The sequence below is a fragment of the Musca domestica genome, unplaced genomic scaffold (genome assembly GCF_030504385.1).
Source record: "Musca domestica strain aabys unplaced genomic scaffold, Musca_domestica.polishedcontigs.V.1.1 30, whole genome shotgun sequence".
Taxonomy (NCBI): Eukaryota; Metazoa; Arthropoda; class Insecta; order Diptera; family Muscidae; genus Musca; species Musca domestica.
The window spans coordinates 9,181,598-9,203,340 of record NW_026712300.1 but is presented as its reverse complement, the minus strand read 5'-3'; the positions used below and the strand labels follow the sequence as shown (position 1 = coordinate 9,203,340).

Genomic DNA, 21,743 nt, shown 5'->3' with positions numbered 1-21,743 from the left:
ACTTGCACAGACAATTTTCTATCTTAGACTATCATCATACTATAGTGGAGGTTTAAAAAATAAAGAATGAATATAAGTGCAAAAATTAAAAATAAATTGGAAAGATTTCTTAATAAATAATAAATAAAATGTTGAACAGAATACTATACAAATGCAACAAAAAGTGACATACCGAAGGGCTACAGAAAATAAAAAATTTAAAATTGAAAAAAAGTGTTTGAAGTTCAGCCATATTAAAATTTTTCTGAAACGAAAACGTAGATATAAATTAAAATGTAATGAATAATAAAAACACAATTAAAATCAAAAATCGCTATATTTGTTATAATGTAAATTGGCAAAAAAAAAAAAACTGAAAACATTTGGTCCTTCCAGCCGGATCAAAAAGTGCAGTTTTTAAATTATTAAAAAAATGTGATTGGACAGACAGACACAAGTTAATTGGACACCAAGTAAAAATATATTAAGTTCAGCCGGGCCGATCTTTTAATACCATCCACCTTAGGGGAAAGGAATCATTAGAATCCATTAATACCCACTGTTTAATTTAGAATTGTATTAAATATTGTTTTTTTATTGGTTTGGTCCTTAATTATTCGTTAAAATGTACGCGCTACGGTTTATTGCAACTTTGTGCTAGCGCCTTTGACATTTTAACGAGTAATTAGTTGTCACTTGTTTTGCCGCCTCCTTTAGACATCAAGTAGTATTTCGCTGTCATTCGGACGGACTACACCCGCAATATCGTTTGCAAGCACATATCGTTGTGCACAGAGAGGCATATTGTTGCCACAGGTTATATTGTTACCAACCACCAAACTAGCAATAAATAGTGGACTCATATTAAGAAAAACTCTTGTGTTTTATTCTTTTTTACATATCACCCTACGGTCCACTGCTCGACGCATTCGGCGTTTTACTCCCATCGGCGGAGCCCCTCTGAGCTAAACATTGGTCAATTCGAGCCAGATTTGGATCATCGTTTGTATATGGATACTTGGATCCTTCATAAATATACAGTCCATTACTCCTGCATTACAAGGTACGTATAGTGCAGTGTTTTCAAGTGAGCTCGCGTAATTAAATTACCGCGACACCAACAAAACAATCGGTTTTGTTTAGGTACAAAGGTCGTTTTACAACGTCACCTCTTTCCCTCTTGTTTTGTTTCCCGCCAATCATTGGCTTCTAATTTGGATGCTTGCATTCGGCAGCATCATAATCAAAACAAAACTCGTAAAAAAATTTTTGCAAAAATCGTTTGCTAATATTCATTTTGTTTTGGTTCATGTAAAACAACAAAACATTAAACATCTTTTTTCGTTGATACCAACAAAAACGTCGTCGTTGTTAGTTCTTAGTTTGGTGTGCTTTACTACTTAAAGCAAAGACCGCAATATTATTATTTTTGTTTGGTCTGTCCGCTTTAATATTGCAAATTGTTGCTCTTACATTTATTCTTTTTTCTCGTTGTAACAACAGTCAAATTAATTTTCTGTTTTGTTTTGTCACAAACAACAAAAACACTGTTTGATCATCCACCAACATCACTGCTTGCTTTGTCGTTGCTCTCTGATCAGCACTAGTTGTTTGTGTTTTGTTAGATCAGTGAACGAACATAACAAACGAAGGAAGAATATTTTTGTTTATTCCTCTTTCTGTCGTGTCCGTTTAAGTTGAATAGCTACACTACGTCGGTCGGGCACCTCTGTTTGTTATATTAGTTGGTATTGGGCGTAAGATTATTGTTATTATTAAAGCTAAAATAATATAAATACTATAGTGTATTTATTTTTTGTTGTGGTTTTCGATCTTTTAAAAATGAGTACACCCTAAAGACGGTAATTTTTGCTAATTAAATAAATAACAAGTTAAAAAGCCCTAAGTTCGGCCGGGCCGAACTTTTAATACCCTCCACCTTTTGCAACGAATTTGGAAATTTTTAAAAAATAAAATCCTTAAAAATTTTGTTACAATTTTAAAAATACAGAATATAGCCGTTATATTGGGGTCTATACGACGTGAACATACATAGGCATTGTTTGTCATAAGCCATTACCATATTCAAATTGGAAACTTGAAATAAACGGTGAATAATGTAGCTAAAATCATCGAAATATCGTAAACAAGGAGGTGCCGTTAAATTGGAGCTGTGCAAAGACCTGGACCAGTATAGACAATTTTCTGTCATAGGCTGTAGCATCCATTACGAACTTCAAATACCACATTTCAAACAATTTCGGTGGGTATTGTACCTAAAATCGTCAAAATACCGAATATGGGGAGGTACTGATATATGGGCCTATACGAAGACTTGGACCCGAACAGACAATTTTCTGTCACAGACTGTAGTATTCATTACGAACTTCAAATACCAATTTTGAAACAATTCCCGTGAATAATGTCGTTAAAATCATCAAAATACCGAATATCGGGAGGTACCGTTATATGGGGGCTATACGAAGACATGGGCTTGCACAGACAATTTTCTATCTTAGACTGTAGTATTCATTACGAACTTCAAATACCAATTTTGAAACAATTCCGGTGAATAATGTCGCTAAAATAATCAAAATACCGAATATAGGGAGGTACTGATATACGGGACTTATACGAAGACCTGGACCTGCACAGACAATTTTCTGTCGCAGACTGTAGTTCCTATAACGAACTTCAAATACCAAATTTGAAACAATTCCCGTGAATAATGTCGTTAAAATCATCAAAATACCGAATATCGGGAGGTACCGTTATATGGGGGCTATACGAAGACATGGACTTACACAGACAATTTTCTATTTTAGACTGTAGTATTCATTACGAACTTCAAATACCAATTTTGAAACAATTCCGGTGAATAATGTCGCTAAAATCATCAAAATACCGAATATAGGGAGGTGCCGTTATATGGGGGCTATATGAAAACGTGGACTTACATGGACTTACGAACTTAACCTGCCTGCTGGAAAAATAAACATGTGTGCAAAATTTTAGCCATCTATCTCAATTCATTCGAATGATAGCGTGATTACAACAGACAGACAGACGGACAGACAGACAGACGGACAGACAGACAGACGGTCAGACGGACGGACATCGCTAAATCGACTTAGAATTTTACGCTGATCAAATATATATATATATATATATATATATATATATATATATATATATATATATATATATATATATATATATATATATATATATATACATATATATACATTGTTGGGTCTGACATGAGTATTTCGAGGAGTTTCAAACGGAATGACAAAGTTAATATACCCTCCATAGTATGGTGGAGGGTATAAAGAGCATCTGACGCTCTAATAGAATTTGGTGCAGTAAAAAATGATGATTTAGATATCAATATGTTAGAGGAAAGGAAGGCCAAGATAGAAAAATTATGGCATTTGGTAAATAAATGGTTGCGAAATCTAGAAAATTCGGAAAATGTCACTAAGGAACATCTGCATTTGGCAGAAAATGCTTCTTTTCACATTTATTCAAGTACAATGGCAACAATTAATGGTAAAATTATAAAATGTTGTTGCTTAACAAAAAATTCAAAAAAAAAAAAATTGCGGATAAATCTCATGGGCAATCGGCTCAATCTCTTTCGGTTCCTGAATCGCAGGAAAATATTGCCGCAAGTATTTCTTCTGGTTGTGATATCGTTCACAATATGACATTGCCCCCTTGATATTGATATTGAGGGAGATTTTGCTTCTTGGCCTTCCTTTCGGGATTTGTTTAGTGCTATTTTTATTAGTAACTCTCGCTTGAGTGAACTTTTGCTTTTTACTATGCTTACGTTTAATGGCGTCAGGCGGCTCACACAGCCCACAAACTTTTTGAGAAATATAATGGCTGCTCGAGGCACTATCAGGCCGTAGCTATCATACGAAATAAAATAAAGGGACCAGCAGATATGATCCTGTCTTCTTTCAATACCCTTCTTAACTTCAAGGCGTAATTATTGCCTCGTCTCGATTTTACATACTCGGACAAACGTCCCATTTACCTCATTGAACAAGAATTATCAACCCTTCGGCAAGAAGTCTTACACTTCTGGAATATTATGTAGACATTGATGACCTACGACAAAACAATTGCCGCTTCACTAAATGAAAAATGTAGAATGGATGTTCTTCGAGTATTCATATCAGGTATGAAGAAGGAATAATGTAATGTACTGCTCTCCATTCAGCCGACTGATCTACCTTCCGCATTAGCATTAGCTCAGGAAGTGGAATCTACTAGGGAGAGGTATCTGTTTGCGTCTAATTTCGCCAGATCTCACGACGATAAGGGAAACTTAAGGAATGATCAAGCGGCAATTGGATCTTCCTCGGCTGAACCTTATGTGAAGAAAAATCCTCATTTCACGAAAGGGCGTAGGTCTGACAACAAAATGTCACATTCACAGAGCCCAGTTGAACCTATGGACGTTGATGATTCAGCTCGTTTTAGACAATCGACAAAATATAGGAATCATTACAGTGACGTTCCATCTCCAAGTGATCAAGGATCAAAGAGACCGAATAGTGGTACAGCAAGATTTACTGGGATGTTGCACCAGAGAGGCAATCTTCTGACCAACAATGATCAGAAGTCAGACCAAGACTATCAAACTCTTGCAGACAATGAAGCAAGTGACATTGATGTTGACGAAGCGGACGAATTTGATCAGATACATTTTTTAGAGGTAGTTCCCTGCTACTGTCCATAGAAAGGACTGCAGCGGAGAAGAGAATAAAACTCTTAATAGACACAGGGGCTTCTAAAAATTACATTAAACCCATAAAAGGTTCAAAACATGTGGTTCCCGTAGATAATCAGTTCGTAGTGAAATCAATTAGCCGTTTCAGTACGATTGACAAAAAATGTGTCGTTATTCCACACCAAAAGCATTTTCTTTATTTTCCATCACCGTCTACATTCGATGGATAATTGGCCTGGATCTGCTCACGCAGACTAGTGCTACATTGGACTGTAACAATAAAGAAATAAGAAAAAAAAATAAGCAAAGGTAAATTTCACAAAAATTCAGGACATTCACGTACCTCAAGGGATATCGAAGAAATTTAAGGAAATGATGCAAAATTTGTCGGGAGTTTTTGCAAACCCCGACGAGGCACTTCCATACAATACGAATATAGTGGCCACAATTCGTACTGCTACGACTAATCCCACTTATTCAAAGCTCTAAATTCTGAAATAAATCAGGATTTCATCAGATAACTCTCTCAGAACAAGATAGAGAGAAAACTTAATTTTCAGTGACAAATGGGAAATACGAATTTTATAGACTTCCCTTTGGACTGAAAAATGTTCCTAGGATTTTTCAAAGACCCATTGACGATGTTTTGAGAGAACACGAATGAAATGAAGTAGGTTGATAAAATTTTACTCAAATGTTTATTATGTCTGCAGAACTTTAGGTATTGAAAAAGGGTCATGTAGGTGCACGTTTTGGTGTAGCCCCCATATAATGGTACCTCCTTATTTTCGGTATTCATCGGAATTGTTTCAAATTTGGTATTTGAAGTTCGTAATGGCTACTACAGCCTATGACAGAAAATTGTCTGGTGCAGGTTCACGTCTTCGTATAGACCCCATATAATTGTACCTCCCGATATTCGGCATTTTGTTTATTTTAGCGACATTATTCACCGGATTTCTTTCAAATTTGGTGTTTGATGTTCGTAGTGGATACTACAGCCTGAGACAGAAAATTGTCTGTCCATGCAGGTCCACGTCGTCGTTTAGAATGTAATATAACGACTACATTCGGTATTTTTAAGATTTTAACAGAATTTTTAACGGATTTAATTTTTTGAAAATTCCCAAATGCGTTCTAAATGGTGGAGGTAATTCAAAGATCGGCCGGGCCGAACTTAAACCTTTTTTACTTGCTCTTTATTGATGGCGTCTCTAGCATCTAAAATGTTTTTGCCGACATCAAATGTGGGTAGTATTTTGTACCGAATTACGTGTTTGAACAAGAGATCCGTTGGAACTTTCCTAGTTGTTCTACGAGAGGATACAGTGTACATAAGCAGGAACTTTTGTTTTTTACTATGCCTTCGCAGGCGTTCGAAAATTCAATGATTCATATTTTTTCTTTCGCTATTCGCTTGCAGCCTGGGGAAATGTGGTGGGGATGTCATGATTTCGATATTTTTCGATATTGTAAATTATTTGTATTAAACGGGGAAAATAATTTGAAAAAATATGTCAAAAATAATTCTGCAAAAGTGGTAATGAAGCAGCAAAATGATTTTTGAGTAAATATTATGGCACAAAATCAAAATAGTTAACAGCAAAAACAATTAAGAGGAGGACTGTCAAAAACTTATTTGGGGTCCATTTAATGTTAAGGTTCTATAATAAGTCTGGTGATGAGCGGAATTGTAAATATGTTTCTAAACATAATACAAATATTTTATTGTATATGTATAAGATCCTTTTTTTTAGCTTTTCCTTAAAATTAAAATGAATTTGTTCGTTGTGTTTGTCCACGGGATACTTGTTGTGTTGGGAATTTAAAATTTATAAAATTGTCCACCAGACGCATTTTAGCAAGCAGCTCGTATTTATACATATTAGGTTTTTAAAATATGGCAAATAAGTGAACAAAATTTTGCGCTTATAGTTTTCAGGTTACGCAAGATTTTCCAGAAATATGTATGAAAAGTTTTTGCACTCTGGTGCATATTTACGTTTGGCGACGTCAATTGTGACTAAACTATTGTTATACCCTCCATCAAAGTATGGACGATAAATTTACTTTGTAATTTGTTCGTAAAATCCCTAAATATTCATCGTATACACCATAAAGTATATATATTTATAATCAGCATAAAATTCAAAGTCGATTTAACGATGTCCGTCTGTCTGTCCCTCCCCCATATAATGGCTCCTCCCGATATTTGGTATTATGATGAACCTTGCTCCGGTGGCGAAACATTACATGTATAGGTTCACATTTTTGTTTAGCGCCATATAACAGTACCTCTCTATATTCCGTATTTTAATGCTAATTGTCACATTTCGCACTAATTTGTCAAAAAATCGGTATTTGTGGGTCATGTTGGGTTCTTCCTCCGGTAGCGAAACATTGTATAGGCGAAACATTGTATAGGCCCACGTTTTTGTATAGCCCCCATAAAATGAAACCTCCCGATATTCGGTATTTTGATGATTTTTGTCATATGGTTCCTTCCGATATTCGGTATTTTGATGATCTCTGCTAAATTCTTTCACGGATTTGTCTAAAAATTGTCATTTGTTGGTCATGATGGGTTCTAGCACCGGTAGCGAAACATTGTATGTATAGGCACACGTTTTTGTATAGCCCCCATAAAATGAAACCTCCGATATTCAGTATTTCGATGATTTTTGCCACATTTTTTCACAGATTTGTCTAAAAAGTGGTATTTGTGGGTCATAACGGGTTTTATCTGCGGTGGCGAAGCATTGAATATTTAGGTCCATATTTTCCTATAGCGCACATGAACCGATACCCACCGATATTCGGATTTTTATAACACTAGTCACCTTTACCCATGAAATTGTTTCAACTTTGGTATTTAAGGAGATTTTATAGATGACATTGCTTGAAGTATAAAATTGTCTGTGGGGTTCCCGTTTGGGTATGGCCCATATATCGGCCTCACCCACTTTATGGTTTTTTGATAAGTTTAACTGCATTATTCAAAAGGTCTTACTGGTATTTGTGGTTTAAAGTGGAGCACGCTTTAATTCAGATACTTTTATATAACATGATTCCTATATTAAAAGTTCGGCCCGGTCGAACTTAATGTTTTTTATTTGTTTTTTTTGTTCTAATACATTCGTGCACTATTTACAAACATCTAAGATATTCTACTTTGATTTCTTCTAATATTCACATATCCTTGCTTTCATATATCAGCCAAGAGTAAGAAAAAATAATAACAACTCTAATATTCTACATCTTCCACGTTTTTGTGGCTGCAATTTAAAATATACCAACTACTTACATGCGTTGATGGCTCTGCCGATGAGGCCACTGTTTTTTTGTTTTGTGCGGTATTTCTTGTTGTCACTCGCACAGTGGGTTTAATAGCAAAACAGTGAAATTTGTTTAAATAATTAATAATTAAAAATTCAATTCACTTCACCAGAATTAACATTCGATGCAGAAAAATTTGAATGTGATTCGATACTTTATTGAATATAATCCCCAGAAGGCAGGTTAGCAGCAGTGGGAAAATTTAAACTTATTAAGTTATCAGGGCCACAATTAGCACACAAATAGAGTACTAGCAAGAAAATTGAACACACTATTAAAACTTTCTTTTAGTATTAAAAAAGCTTTAGTGTATGTATAAATTGATATTTTGGATACGAAATATATGTTCGATACATTGTCCCACCTTCCCCAGTATTCCAATTAAAAACATTAATTGGCCGTCCAGTAGATCTCAATGGGGAAATCTTCTCTGCCTCTTTTTAAGATTCACATTCGTCTAGTGTGAGTTGTCGGGGAATGCTTACGATTTGTTCAGCTTTTTCTCCTAAAAGTGATATCCGTTTATTTCGGGTGCATAGAGGCACTTTCCATTCTTTCGGTCGTCATTATTGGTCACGACTTTGTTCCGCTCGTTAGTTGATATTACACACAACGGTAAAGTCTTTTTTTCTTAGAAACTTATCAAATACACCATTGAGAACCTTTTCACCAAAACTACACAATCCCTGCTTCTATTTTCTTTACTTTTTGGGTATATATGTCCCGGTATCTCGACAACGTTTTAAGGCATTCGAGAGGGATCATTTACCGAAATTATTGCAGTTATCCTAATAGTTGGTTTTCCTCTTATAAACGAAAAATCCACACAGAAGAATACATCCATTGTTATTTTGGCATTTTTCCTTTCTAGAAAACAAAAGTTTTAAAAATTTGTTCCCAACGACGCGTACTGGTCGCCCACATGATAATATTCAGCAAACAGTCCTCTTATACTACCTCCCGGTTTTCAGTATTTTGATGATTTTTGCGACAATATTCATCGGAATTGTTCCAAAATTGGTACTTGAAGTTCGAAATGTATGCTAAAGCCTATAAGAGAAAATTGTCTGTGCAGGTCCACGTCTTCGTATAGCCCCATATAACGGTGCCTCCCGATATTCGGTACTTTGTTGATTTTAGCGATATTATTCACCGTACTTCTTTCAAATTTGGTATTTGAAGATCGTAATGGTTACTACAGTCTATGACAGAAAATTGTCTGTGCAGGTCCACGTCTTCGTATAGCCCCATATAACGGTGCCTCCCGATATTCGGTACTTTGTTGATTTTAGCGACATTATTCACCGGATTTCTTTCAAATTTGTTGTTTTATGTTCGTAATGTATACTACAGCCTGAGACAGAAAGTTGTCTCTCCAGGTCCACGTCTTCCTATAGCCCCTATATAACGGTACCTCCCGATATTCGGTATTTTGATGATTTTAGCGACATTATTCACCGATTTTTTTTAAGTTTCGCATTTGAATATTTTATGGCTTATGACAAAAATTGATGCAGGTCCAGGACAAAAAAACCCATGCAGGTCCACGTCGTCGTTTAGAATATAATATAACGGCTACATTCGGTATTTTTAAGATTCTAACAGAATTTTTAACGGATTTAATTTTTTGAAAATTCCCAAATTCGTTCTAAATGGTGGAGGGTATTCAAAGATCGGTCGGGCCGAACTTAAACCTTTTTTATTTGCTCTTTATTGATTGCGTCCCTAGCTTCCGCATCTAAAATGTTTTTGCCGACATCAACTGCGGGTAGTATTTTGCACCGATTTACGTGTTTGAACAAGAGTTCCGTTGGAACTTTCCTAGTTATTCTACGAGAGGATACAGTGTAGATAAGCAGGAACTTTTGTTTTTTACTATGCTTTCGCAGGCGTTCGAAAATTCAATGATTCATATTTTCTATTTCGCTATTCGCTTGCAGCCTGGGGAAATGTGGTGGGGATGTCATGATTTCGATATTTTTCGATATTGTAAATTATTTGTATCGAAATCCCAATATTAAACGGGGAAAATAATTTGAAAAAATGTGTCAAAAATAATTTTGCAAAAGTGGTAATGAAGCAGCAAAATGATTTTTGAATAAATATTATGGCACAAAATCAAAATAGTTAACAGCAAAAACAATTAAGGGGAGGACTGCCAAAAACTTATTTGGAGTCCATTTAATGTTAAGGTCCTATAATAAGTCTGGTGATGAGCGGAATCGTAAATATGTTTCTAGACATAACACAAATATTTTATTGTATATGTATAAAAACCTTTTTTTAGCTCTTCCTTACAATTTAAATAAATTTGTTTCCTCAGTATTAATGCCGTACATGTGTGTTTGTCCAAGGGATACTTGTAGTGATTCGATACTTTATTGAATATAATCCCCAGTAGGCAGGTTAGCTGCGGTGGGAGAATTTAAACTTATTATGTTATCAGGGCCACAATTAGCACACAAATATAGTACTAGCAAGAAAATTCCTTTTAGTATTAAAACTGCTTTAGTGTATGTATAAATTGATATTTTGGATACGAAATATATGTTCGATACATTGTTCCAATTAAAAACATTAATTGGCCGTCCAGTAGATCTCAATGGGGGAATCTTCTCTGCCTCTTTTTAAGATTCACATTCGTCTAGTGTGAGTTGTCGGGGAATGCTTACGATTTTTTCAGTTTTTTCTCGTAAAAGTGATATCCGTTTATTTCGGGTGCATAGAGGCACTTTCCATTCTTTCGGTCGTCATTATTGGTCACGACCTTTTTCCGCTCGTTAGTTGATATTACACACAACGGTAAAGTCTTGTTTCTTAGAAACTTATTAAAGTAATGTTTAGTATTAAAACAGCTTTAGTGTAGGTATAAATTGATATTTTGGATACGAAATATATGTTCGATACATTGTCCCACCTTCCCCAGTATTCCAATTAAAAACATTAATTGGCCGTCCAGTAGATCTCAATGGGGAAATCTTCTCTGCCTCTTTTTAAGATTCACATTCGTCTAGTGTGAGTTGTCGGGGAATGCTTACGATTTGTTCAGCTTTTTCTCCTAAAAGTGATATCCGTTTATTTCGGGTGCATAGAGGCACTTTCCATTCTTTCGGTCGTCATTATTGGTCACGACCTTGTTCCTCTCGTTAGTTGATATTACACACAACGGTTAAGTCTTGTTTCTTAGAAACTTATCAAATACACCATTGAGAACCTTTTCACCAAAACTACCCAATCACTGTTTCTATTTTCTTTACTTTTTGGGTATATTTGTCCCGGTTCTCGACAACGTTTTAAGGCATTCGAGACGGATCATTTACCGAAATTATTGCACTTATCCTAATAGTTGATTTTCCTCTTAAAAACGAAAAAATCCACACAGAAGAATACATCCACACATAAACAAAAAAAAAAAAAAAAAAAATTCACACAGAAGAATACATCCATTGTTATTTTGGCATTTTTCCTTTCTCGAAAGCAAACAGTTTTCAAAATTTGTTCCCAACGATGCGTACTGGTCGCCCACAGCTGCCTTAACGCGTGTGTTCTTCGATAATATTCAGCATACAGTCCTCTTACACCACCTCCCGATTTTCAGTATTTTGATGATTTTTGCGACAATATTCATCGGAATTGTTCCAAAATTGGTACTTGAAGTTTGAAATGGATGCTAAAGCCTATGAGAGAAAATTGTCTGTGCAGGTCCACGTCTTCGTATAGCCCCATATAACGGTGCCTCAAGATATTCGGTACTTTGTTGATTATAGCGACATTGTTCACCGGATTTCTTTCAAATTTGGTATTTGAAGATCGTAATGGTAAGTAAGTAAGTGTAAGATAGAAAATTGTCTGCGCAGGTCCACGTTTTGGTGTATCCCCCACATAAAAGTTCCCCCCCATATGATTTTAGCTGCATTATATTTTCGAATTTGAATATTGTAATGGTTTTTGACAAAAGTTGTCTCTGCAGGTTCACGTTGTCGTATAGACCCTAATATAATGTTTACGTTCGGTGTCTGTAAGATTTTACCATATATATATATATATATATATATATATATATATATATATATATATATATATATATATATATATATATATATATATATATATATATATATATATATATATATATATATATATATATATATATATATATATATATATATATATATATACGAACTTCAAATACCAAATTTAAAACCATTCCTGTGAGTAATGTCGCTAAAATCATTAAAATACGAATATCGGGAGTTAGCGTTATATGGGAACTATACGAAGACGTGGACCTGCATAGACAATTTCCTGTCATAGGCTGTAGCATCCATTACGAACGTCATATACCAAATTTAAAACAACTCCAATGAATAATGTCGCTAAAATCATCAAAATATCAAATATGGGGAGATACCGTCATATGGCGGCTATACGAAGACGTGGACCGTCAAAGAAAATTTTCGGTAGTAGGCTGTAGTAACCATTGCGAACTTTAAGTACTAAATTTAATAATGTCGCTAAAATCATCAAAATACCGAATATCGGGAGGTACCATTATTTGCGGACTATATTAAAACTTGGACTTGCAATAACAATTTTCTGCAGCATTCTGTAGTATCCATTACGAACTTCAAATACCAAATTTGAAACAACTCCAGTGAATAATGTCGCTAAAATAATCATGATACCGAAAATAGGGAGGTGCCGTTATGTGGGGGCTCTACGAAGACGAGGACCTGCACTGACAATTTTCTGTCATAGGCTGTAGTACGTCAAATACCAAATTTGAAACACTTCCGGTGAATAATGTCGCTAAAACCATTGAAATAACGAATACCGAAAGGTGCTGTTATATGGGGGCTATACGAAGACATGGACATGAAGTTAACTCTGTCTCCGTCGTCTCACCCAAATATCTCAGACAAAATAGTTGTTTATGAATATCCAACAGAATGCAATACAATACTCCACACGAGTAGCAACATCAGCAATCTGACTTCCAATATAATGAAACTCAACACCACACACGAGACGCAGTGTCAGCGGTTGCTATACTAAATTTAGTGTTTATTAAACGTCGTCTTAGATTAATTTGTTCAGTTTTACAAATAAACTCGAATCAACCAAACGTACTTTCGTTAATTAGCATCCATCAAGGGAAAACAAATGAATTAAGAAATTCTTGGTGCCTTACGGGAAAAATTAAAAACCAAAGTGCTAAGTGTGTTAACACAAAGTATTTTTGTCGCGTTACGGGACAAACTAAACATTGCAAACAGATTAATAACATTATATTTTTGTAACCTTACGAGGAAAAAATAAATACAATCTAAAAAATACTTTTGTCATCTTACGGGACAAAGTAATAATTGCAAGCAAAAACAAACAATTAATAGTGCAAAGCGCAAAAAGACAAGTTAGCATAAAATATTGCTGCCACCGTACGGGACATGACAAAAAAAATACAAGAACTGAGTATTTTTGACACTCACTGTAAAAAGTGCAGAGCAAAAAACGACAAATTATTAATAAAATAAATATTTGTCGCATTACAATTACAAAAATTTAAAAATTGACTAGAAACTAAGTGTGTGCTTGTAAATTTGACTGAAGATTTCTTTTTTCCGAAAATTAATGAGTCTTGTGGACAAAGAAGTGGACTTATTGATCGAATTTATAAAAAAAAAAACATTTTAATGATCAGGGAATCTGTAAGAATGTCGACAGCAGAACAAATATGGACTCTGGTGGACTCTGCCATTCAGGCAGCTTTAGTTGCCAAAGACAGACTTTTGAGAATCAACTGAAACTGCTTGAAAACAGGTTTAATGAAATCGTAGTTTCAACACCAGAGGTTGAAACTTATAAAGAAATAAAAAATATCCATACCGGGAGTACAATGCGATGAATCATTAGAAAATGTAACATCGTTACTGGACTTTGAGGGCAAGCATGAAACTTACGTTTCATGGCGTCTTGCGGCTCACACAGCCTACAAACTTTTTGAGAAATATGATGGCAGCTCGAGGCACTATCATACGAAATAAAATAAAGGGACCAGCAGATATGATCTTGTCTTCCTTCAATACACTTCTTAACTTCAAGGCAATGAATGCCCATCTCGATTTTACATACTAGGACAAACGTCCCATTTTGAACCAGAATTATCAACCCTTCGACAAGAAAATCTTACACTTCTGGAATATTATGATAAAGTTGAGAAGAAACTTACATTATTGACTAACAAGACATTGATGACCTATGACAAAACAATTGCCGCTTCACTAAATGAACAATATAGAATGGATGCACTTCGAGTAGTCATATCAAGTACGAAGAAGGATTCATGTAATGTACTGTTCTCGGCTCGGCCGACTGATCTACCTTCCGCATTAGCATTAGCTCAGGAAGTGTAATCTAATCTAATAGCAGTGGCAGTTTGCGTCTAATTTCGCCAGATCTCGCGACGATAAGAGAAATTTAAGGAATGATCAAGTGACAACTGGATCTTCCTCGTCTGAACTTTATGCGATGAAAAATCCTCATTTCACGAAAGGGCGTAGGTCTGATAACAGAAAGTCACATTCACAGAGTCCAGTTTAACCTGTGGACTTTGATGATTTAGCTCGTTTTAGACAATCGACAAAATTTAGGACTCATTACATTGACGTTCCATCTCCAAGTGACTGAAGACTTAATGGGATGAAGTACCAGTGAGGCAATCTTCTGACCAACAAAGATCAAATGTCAGACCAAGACTATGAAACTCTTGCAGACAATAAAGCAAGCGACATTGATGTTGACGAAGCGGACGAATTTGATCAGATACATTTTTTAGAGGTAGTTCCCTGCTACCGTTCATAGAAAGGACTGTAGCGGGGAGGGAAAAAAAATTTTAATAGACACCACGGCTTCTTAAAATTTCATTAAACCTATAAAAGGTGTAAAACATGTTGTTCACGTAGATAATCAGTTCGTAGTGAAATCAATTAACCGTTTCAGTACGATTGACAAAAAATGTGTCGTTATTCCACACCAAAAGCATTTTCTTTATTTTCCATCACCGTCTACATTCGATGGATAATTGGCCTGGATCTGGTCACGCAGACTAGTGCTATATTGGACTGTAACAATAAAGAAATAAGAAAAAAAAAATAAGCAAAGGTAAATTTCACAAAAATTCAGGACATTCACGTACCTCAAGGGATATCGAAGAAATTTAAGGAAATGATGCAAAATTTGTCGGGAGTTTTTGCAAACCCCGACGAGGCACTTCCATACAATACGAATATAGTGGCCACAATTCGTACTGCTACGACTAATCCCACTTATTCAAAGCTCTAAATTCTGAAATAAATCAGGATTTCATCAGATAACTCTCTCAGAACAAGATAGAGAGAAAACTTAATTTTCAGTGACAAATGGGAAATACGAATTTTATAGACTTCCCTTTGGACTGAAAAATGTTCCTAGGATTTTTCAAAGAGCCATTGACGATGTTTTGAGAGAACACGAATGAAATGAAGTAGGTTGATAAAATTTTACTCAAATGTTTATTATGTCTGCAGAACTTTAGGTATTGAAAAAGGGTCATGTAGGTGTACGTTTTGGTGTAGCCCCCATATAATGGTACCTCCTTATTTTCGGTATTCATCGGAATTGTTTCAAATTTGGTATTTGAAGTTCGTAATGGCTACTACAGCCTATGACAGAAAATTGTCTGGTGCAGGTTCACGTCTTCGTATAGCCCCCATATAATTGTACCTCCCGATATTCGGCATTTTGTTTATTTTAGCGACATTATTCACCGGATTTCTTTCAAATTTGGTGTTTGATGTTCGTAGTGGATACTACAGCCTGAGACAGAAAATTGTCTGTCCATGCAGGTCCACGTCGTCGTTTAGAATGTAATATAACGACTACATTCGGTATTTTTAAGATTTTAACAGAATTTTTAACGGATTTAATTTTTTGAAAATTCCCAAATGCGTTCTAAATGGTGGAGGGTATTCAAAGATCGGCCGGGCCGAACTTAAACCTTTTTTACTTGCTCTTTATTGATGGCGTCTCTAGCATCTAAAATGTTTTTACCGACATCAAATGTGGGTAGTATTTTGTACCGAATTACGTGTTTGAACAAGAGATCCGTTGGAACTTTCCTAGTTGTTCTACGAGAGGATACAGTGTACATAAGCAGGAACTTTTGTTTTTTACTATGCTTTCGCAGGCGTTCGAAAATTCAATGATTCATATTTTTTCTTTCGCTATTCGCTTGCAGCCTGGGGAAATGTGGTGGGGATGTCATGATTTCGATATTTTTCGATATTGTAAATTATTTGTATCGAAATCCCAATATTAAACGGGGAAAATAATTTGAAAAAATATGTCAAAAATAATTTTGCAAAAGTGGTAATGAAGCAGCAAAATGATTTTTGAGTAAATATTATGGCACAAAATCAAAATAGTTAACAGCAAAAACAATTAAGAGGGGGACTGTCAAAAATAAGTTTTTCTTCCATTTAATGTTAAGGTTCTATAATAAGTCTGGTGATGAGCGGAATTGTAAATATGTTTCTAAACATAATACAAATATTTTATTGTATATGTATACAATCCTTTTTTTAGCTCTTCCTTAAAATTTAAATGAATTTGTTCGTTGTGTTTGTCCACGGGATACTTGTTGTGTTGGGAATTTAAAATTTATAAAATTTTCCACCAGACGCATTTTAGCAAGCAGCTCGTATTTATACATATTAGGTATTTAAAATATGGCAAATAAGTGAACAAAATTTTGCGCTTATAGTTTTCAGGTTACGCAAGATTTTCCAGAAATATGTATGAAAAGTTTTTGCACTCTGGTGCATATTTACGTTTGGCGACGTCAATTGTGACTAAACTATTGTTATACCCTCCATCAAAGTATGGAGGATAAATTTACTTTGTCATTTGTTCGTATATATATTTATAATCAGCATAAAATTCAAAGTCGATTTAACGATGTCCGTCTGTCTGTCCCTCCCCCATATAATGGCTCCTCCCGATATTTGGTATTATGATGAACTTTGCAACATTTCATCACGGATTTTTCTAAAAATTGTTATTTGTTGGTCATGATGGGTTCTAGCACTGGTGGCAAAACATTGTATGTAAAGCTCTACGTTTTGGTATAGTCCTCATATAATGGTACCTCCCAACATCCAGTAAATTGATGAGTTTAGCCACATTTTCCCACGAATTTGTCTAGAATTGGAACTTGTATTTTCCGGTAAATTGGAACCGGTATTTTCTTGATTTTTTCCACATTTGTCTATAACTCGGTCTTGTGGATCATAATAGGTTCTAGCTCCGGTAGCGAAACATTGCATGTATAGGTTCACATTTTTGTTTAGCGCCATATAACAGTACCTCTCTATATTCGGTATTTTAATGCTAATTGTCACATTTCGCACTAATTTGTCAAAAAATCGGTATTTGTGAGTCATGTTGGGTTCTTCCTCCGGTAGCGAAACATTGTATGTATAGGCCCACGTTTTTGTATAGCCCCCATAAAATGAAACCTACCGATATTCGGCATTTTGATGATTTTTGTCATATGGTTCCTTCCGATATTCGGTGTTTTGATGATCTCTGCTAAATTCTTTCACGGATTTGTCTAAAAATTGTCATTTGTTGGTCATGATGGGTTCTAGCACCGGTAGCGAAACATTGTATGTATAGGCACACGTTTTTGTATAGCCCCCATAAAATGAAACCTCCGATATTCAGTATTTCGATGATTTTTGCCACATTTTTTCACGGATTTGTCTAAAAAGTGGTATTTGTGGGTCATAACGGGTTTTATCTGCGGTGGCGAAGCATTGAATATTTAGGTCCATGTTTTCCTGTAGCGCACATGAACCGATACCCACCGATATTGGGATTTTTATAACACTTGTCACCTTTACCCATGAAATTGTTTCAACTTTGGTATTTAAGGAGATTTAATAGATGACATTCCTTGAAGTATAAAATTGTCTGTGGGGTTCCCGTTTGGGTATGGCCCATATATCGGCCTCACCCACTTTATGGTCTTTTGATAAGTTTAACTGCATTATTCAAAAGGTCTTCTGGTATTTGTGGTTTAAAGTGGAGCACGCTTTAATTCAGATACTTTTATATAACATGATTCCTTTATTAAAAGTTCGGCCCGGTCGAACTTAATGTTTTTTAATTGTGTTTTTTTTTTTTTTGGTTCTAATACATTCGTGCACTATTTACAAACATCTAAGATATTCTACTTTGATTTCTTCTAATATTCACATATCCTTGCTTTCATATATCAGCCAAGAGTAAGAAAAAATAATAACAACTCTAATATTCTACATCTTCCACGTTTTTGTGGCTGCAATTTAAAATATACCAACTACTTACATGCGTTGATGGCTCTGCCGATGAGGCCACTGTTTTTTTGTTTTGTGCGGTATTTCTTGTTGTCACTCGCACAGTGGGTTTAATAGCAAAACAGTGAAATTTGTTTAAATAATAAAAAATTCAATTCACTTCACCAGAATTAACATTCGATGCGGAAAAATTTGAATGTGATTCGATACCTTATTGAATATAATCCCCAGAAGGCAGGTTAGCAGCAGTGGGAAAATTTAAACTTATTAAGTTATCAGGGCCACAATTAGCACACAAATATAGTACTAGCAAGAAAATTGAACACACTATTAACACTTTCTTTTAGTATTAAAAAAGCTTTAGTGTATGTATAAATTGATATTTTGGATACGAAATATATGTTCGATACATTGTCCCACCTTCCCCAGTATTCCAATTAAAAACATTAATTGGCCGTCCAGTAGATCTCAATGGGGAAATCTTCTCTGCCTCTTTTTAAGATTCACATTCGTCTAGTGTGAGTTGTCGGGGAATGCTTACGATTTGTTCAGCTTTTACTCCTAAAAGTGATATCCGTTTATTTCGGGTGCATAGATGCACTTTGCATTCCTTCGGTCGTCATTATTGGTCAATTGATACTTGAAGTTTGAAATGGATGCTAAAGCCTATGAGAGAAAATTGTCTGTGCAGGTCCACGTCTTCGTATAGCCCCAGATAACGGTGCCTCAAGATATTCGGTACTTTGTTGATTTTAGCGACATTGTTCACCGGATTTCTTACAAATTTGGTATTTGAAGATCGTAATGGTAAGTAAGTAAGTGTAAGATAGAAAATTGTCTGCGCAGGTCCACGTTTTGGTGTATCCCCCACATAAAAGTTCCTCCCCATATGATTTTAGCTGCATTATTTTTTCGAATTTGAATATTGTAATGGCTTTTGACAAAAGTTGTCTCTGCAGGTTCACGTTGTCGTATAGACCCTAATATAATGTTTACGTTCGGTGTCTGTAAGATTTTACCATATATATATATATACTTGTGGGGTCTAAAACGTATATTTCGAGGTGTAACTAACAGAATGACAAATTTAATTTACCCTCCATACTATGGCAGAGGGTATAACAAAAAAAAAACTGAAAGTTCGGCCGGGCTGAACTTTTCTGTCTTAGGCGAAGTATCTGCTACGAACTTCAAATACCAAATTTAAAACCATTCCTGTGAGTAATGTCGCTAAAATCATTAAAATACGAATATCGGGAGTTAGCGTTATATGGGAACTATACGAAGACGTGGACCTGCATAGACAATTTCCTGTCATAGGCTGTAGCATCCATTACGAACGTCATATACCAAATTTAAAACAACTCCAAATAATGTCGCTAAAATCATCAAAATATCAAATATGGGGAGATACCGTCATATGGCGGCTATACGAAGACGTGGACCGTCAAAGAAAATTTTCGGTAGTAGGATGTAGTAACCATTGCGAACTTTAAGTACTAAATTTAATAATGTCGCTAAAATCATCAAAATACCGAATATCGGGAGGTACCATTATTTGCGGACTATATTAAAACTTGGACTTGCAATAACAAATTTCTGCAGCATTCTGTAGTATCCATTACGAACTTCAAATACCAAATTTGAAACAACTCCAGTGAATAATATCGCTAAAATAATCATGATACCGAAAATAGGGAGGTGCCGTTATGTGGGGGCTCTACGAAGACGAGGACCTGCACTGACAATTTTCTGTCATAGGCTGTAGTACGTCAAATACCAAATTTGAAACACTTCCGGTGAATAATGTCGCTAAAACCATTGAAATAACGAATACCGAAAGGTGCTGTTATATGGGGGCTAAACGAAGACATGGACATGATGTCTCCGTCGTCTCACCCAAATATCTCAGACAAAATAGTTGTTTATGAATATCCAACAGAATGCAATACAATACTCCACACGAGTAGCAACATCAGCAATCTGACTTCCAATATAATGAAACTCAACACCACACACGAGACGCAGTGTCAGCGGTTGCTATACTAAATTTAGTGTTTATTAAACGTCGTCTTAGATTAATTTGTTCAGTTTTACAAATAAACTCGAATCAACCAAACGTACTTTCGTTAATTAGCATCCATCAAGGGAAAACAAATGAATTAAGAAATTCTTGGTGCCTTACGGGAAAAATTAAAAACCAAAGTGCTAAGTGTGTTAACACAAAGTATTTTTGTCGCGTTACGGGACAAACTAAACATTGCAAACAGATTAATAACATTATATTTTTGTAACCTTACGAGGAAAAAATAAATACAATCTAAAAAATACTTTTGTCATCTTACGAAACAAAGTAATAATTGCAAGCAAAAACAAACAATTAATAGTGCAAAGCGCAAAAAGACAAGTTAGCATAAAATATTGCTGCCACCGTACGGGACATGACAAAAAACATACAAGAACTGAGTATTTTTGAAACTCACTGTAAAAAGTGCAGAGCAAAAAACGACAAATTATTAATAAAATAAATATTTGTCGCATTACAATTACAAAAATTTAAAAATTGACTAGAAACTAAGTGTGTGATTGTAAATTTGACTGAAGATTTCTTTTTTCCGAAAATTAATGAGTCTTGTGGACAAAGAAGTGGACTTATTGATCGAATTTATAAAAAAAAAACATTTTAATGATCAGGGAATCTGTAAGAATGTCGACAGCAGAACAAATATGGACTCTGGTGGACTCTGCCATTCAGGCAGCTTTAGTTGCCAAAGACAGACTTTTGAGAATCAACTGAAACTGCTTGAAAACAGGTTTAATGAAATCGTAGTTTCAACACCAGAGGTTGAAACTTATAAAGAAATAAAAAATATCCATACCGGGAGTACAATGCGATGAATCATTAGAAAATGTAACATCGTTACTGGACTTTGAGGGCAAGCATGAAACTTACGTTTCATGGCGTCTTGCGGCTCACACAGCCTACAAACTTTTTGAGAAATATGATGGCAGCTCGAGGCACTATCAGGCCGTAGCTATCATACGAAATAAAATAAAGGGACCAGCAGATATGATCTTGTCTTCCTTCAATACACTTCTTAACTTCAAGGCAATGAATGCCCATCTCGATTTTACATACTAGGACAAACGTCCCATTTTGAACCAGAATTATCAACCCTTCGACAAGAAAATCTTACACTTCTGGAATATTATGATAAAGTTGAGAAGAAACTTACATTATTGACTAACAAGACATTGATGACCTATGACAAAACAATTGCCGCTTCACTAAATGAACAATATAGAAT

At 35.2% G+C, this 21,743-nt stretch overlaps 1 protein-coding gene across 3 annotated transcripts in view; it reads left to right on the top strand.

Moving 5' to 3' along the window:
* The first annotated feature begins 363 nt into the window (after positions 1-363).
* LOC131803465 (uncharacterized) overlaps positions 364-21,743 on the top strand; it is a 116,441-nt gene continuing 95,061 nt past the window's right edge. The window contains exon 1 of one of the 3 annotated variants that reach the window (XR_009342607.1): positions 364-1,042. The gene's annotated coding sequence lies outside the window, so the exon portion shown is untranslated. The remainder of the gene's footprint in view (positions 1,043-21,743) is intronic. The other 2 variants (XR_009342604.1, XR_009342601.1) reach the window with 2 other exon arrangements.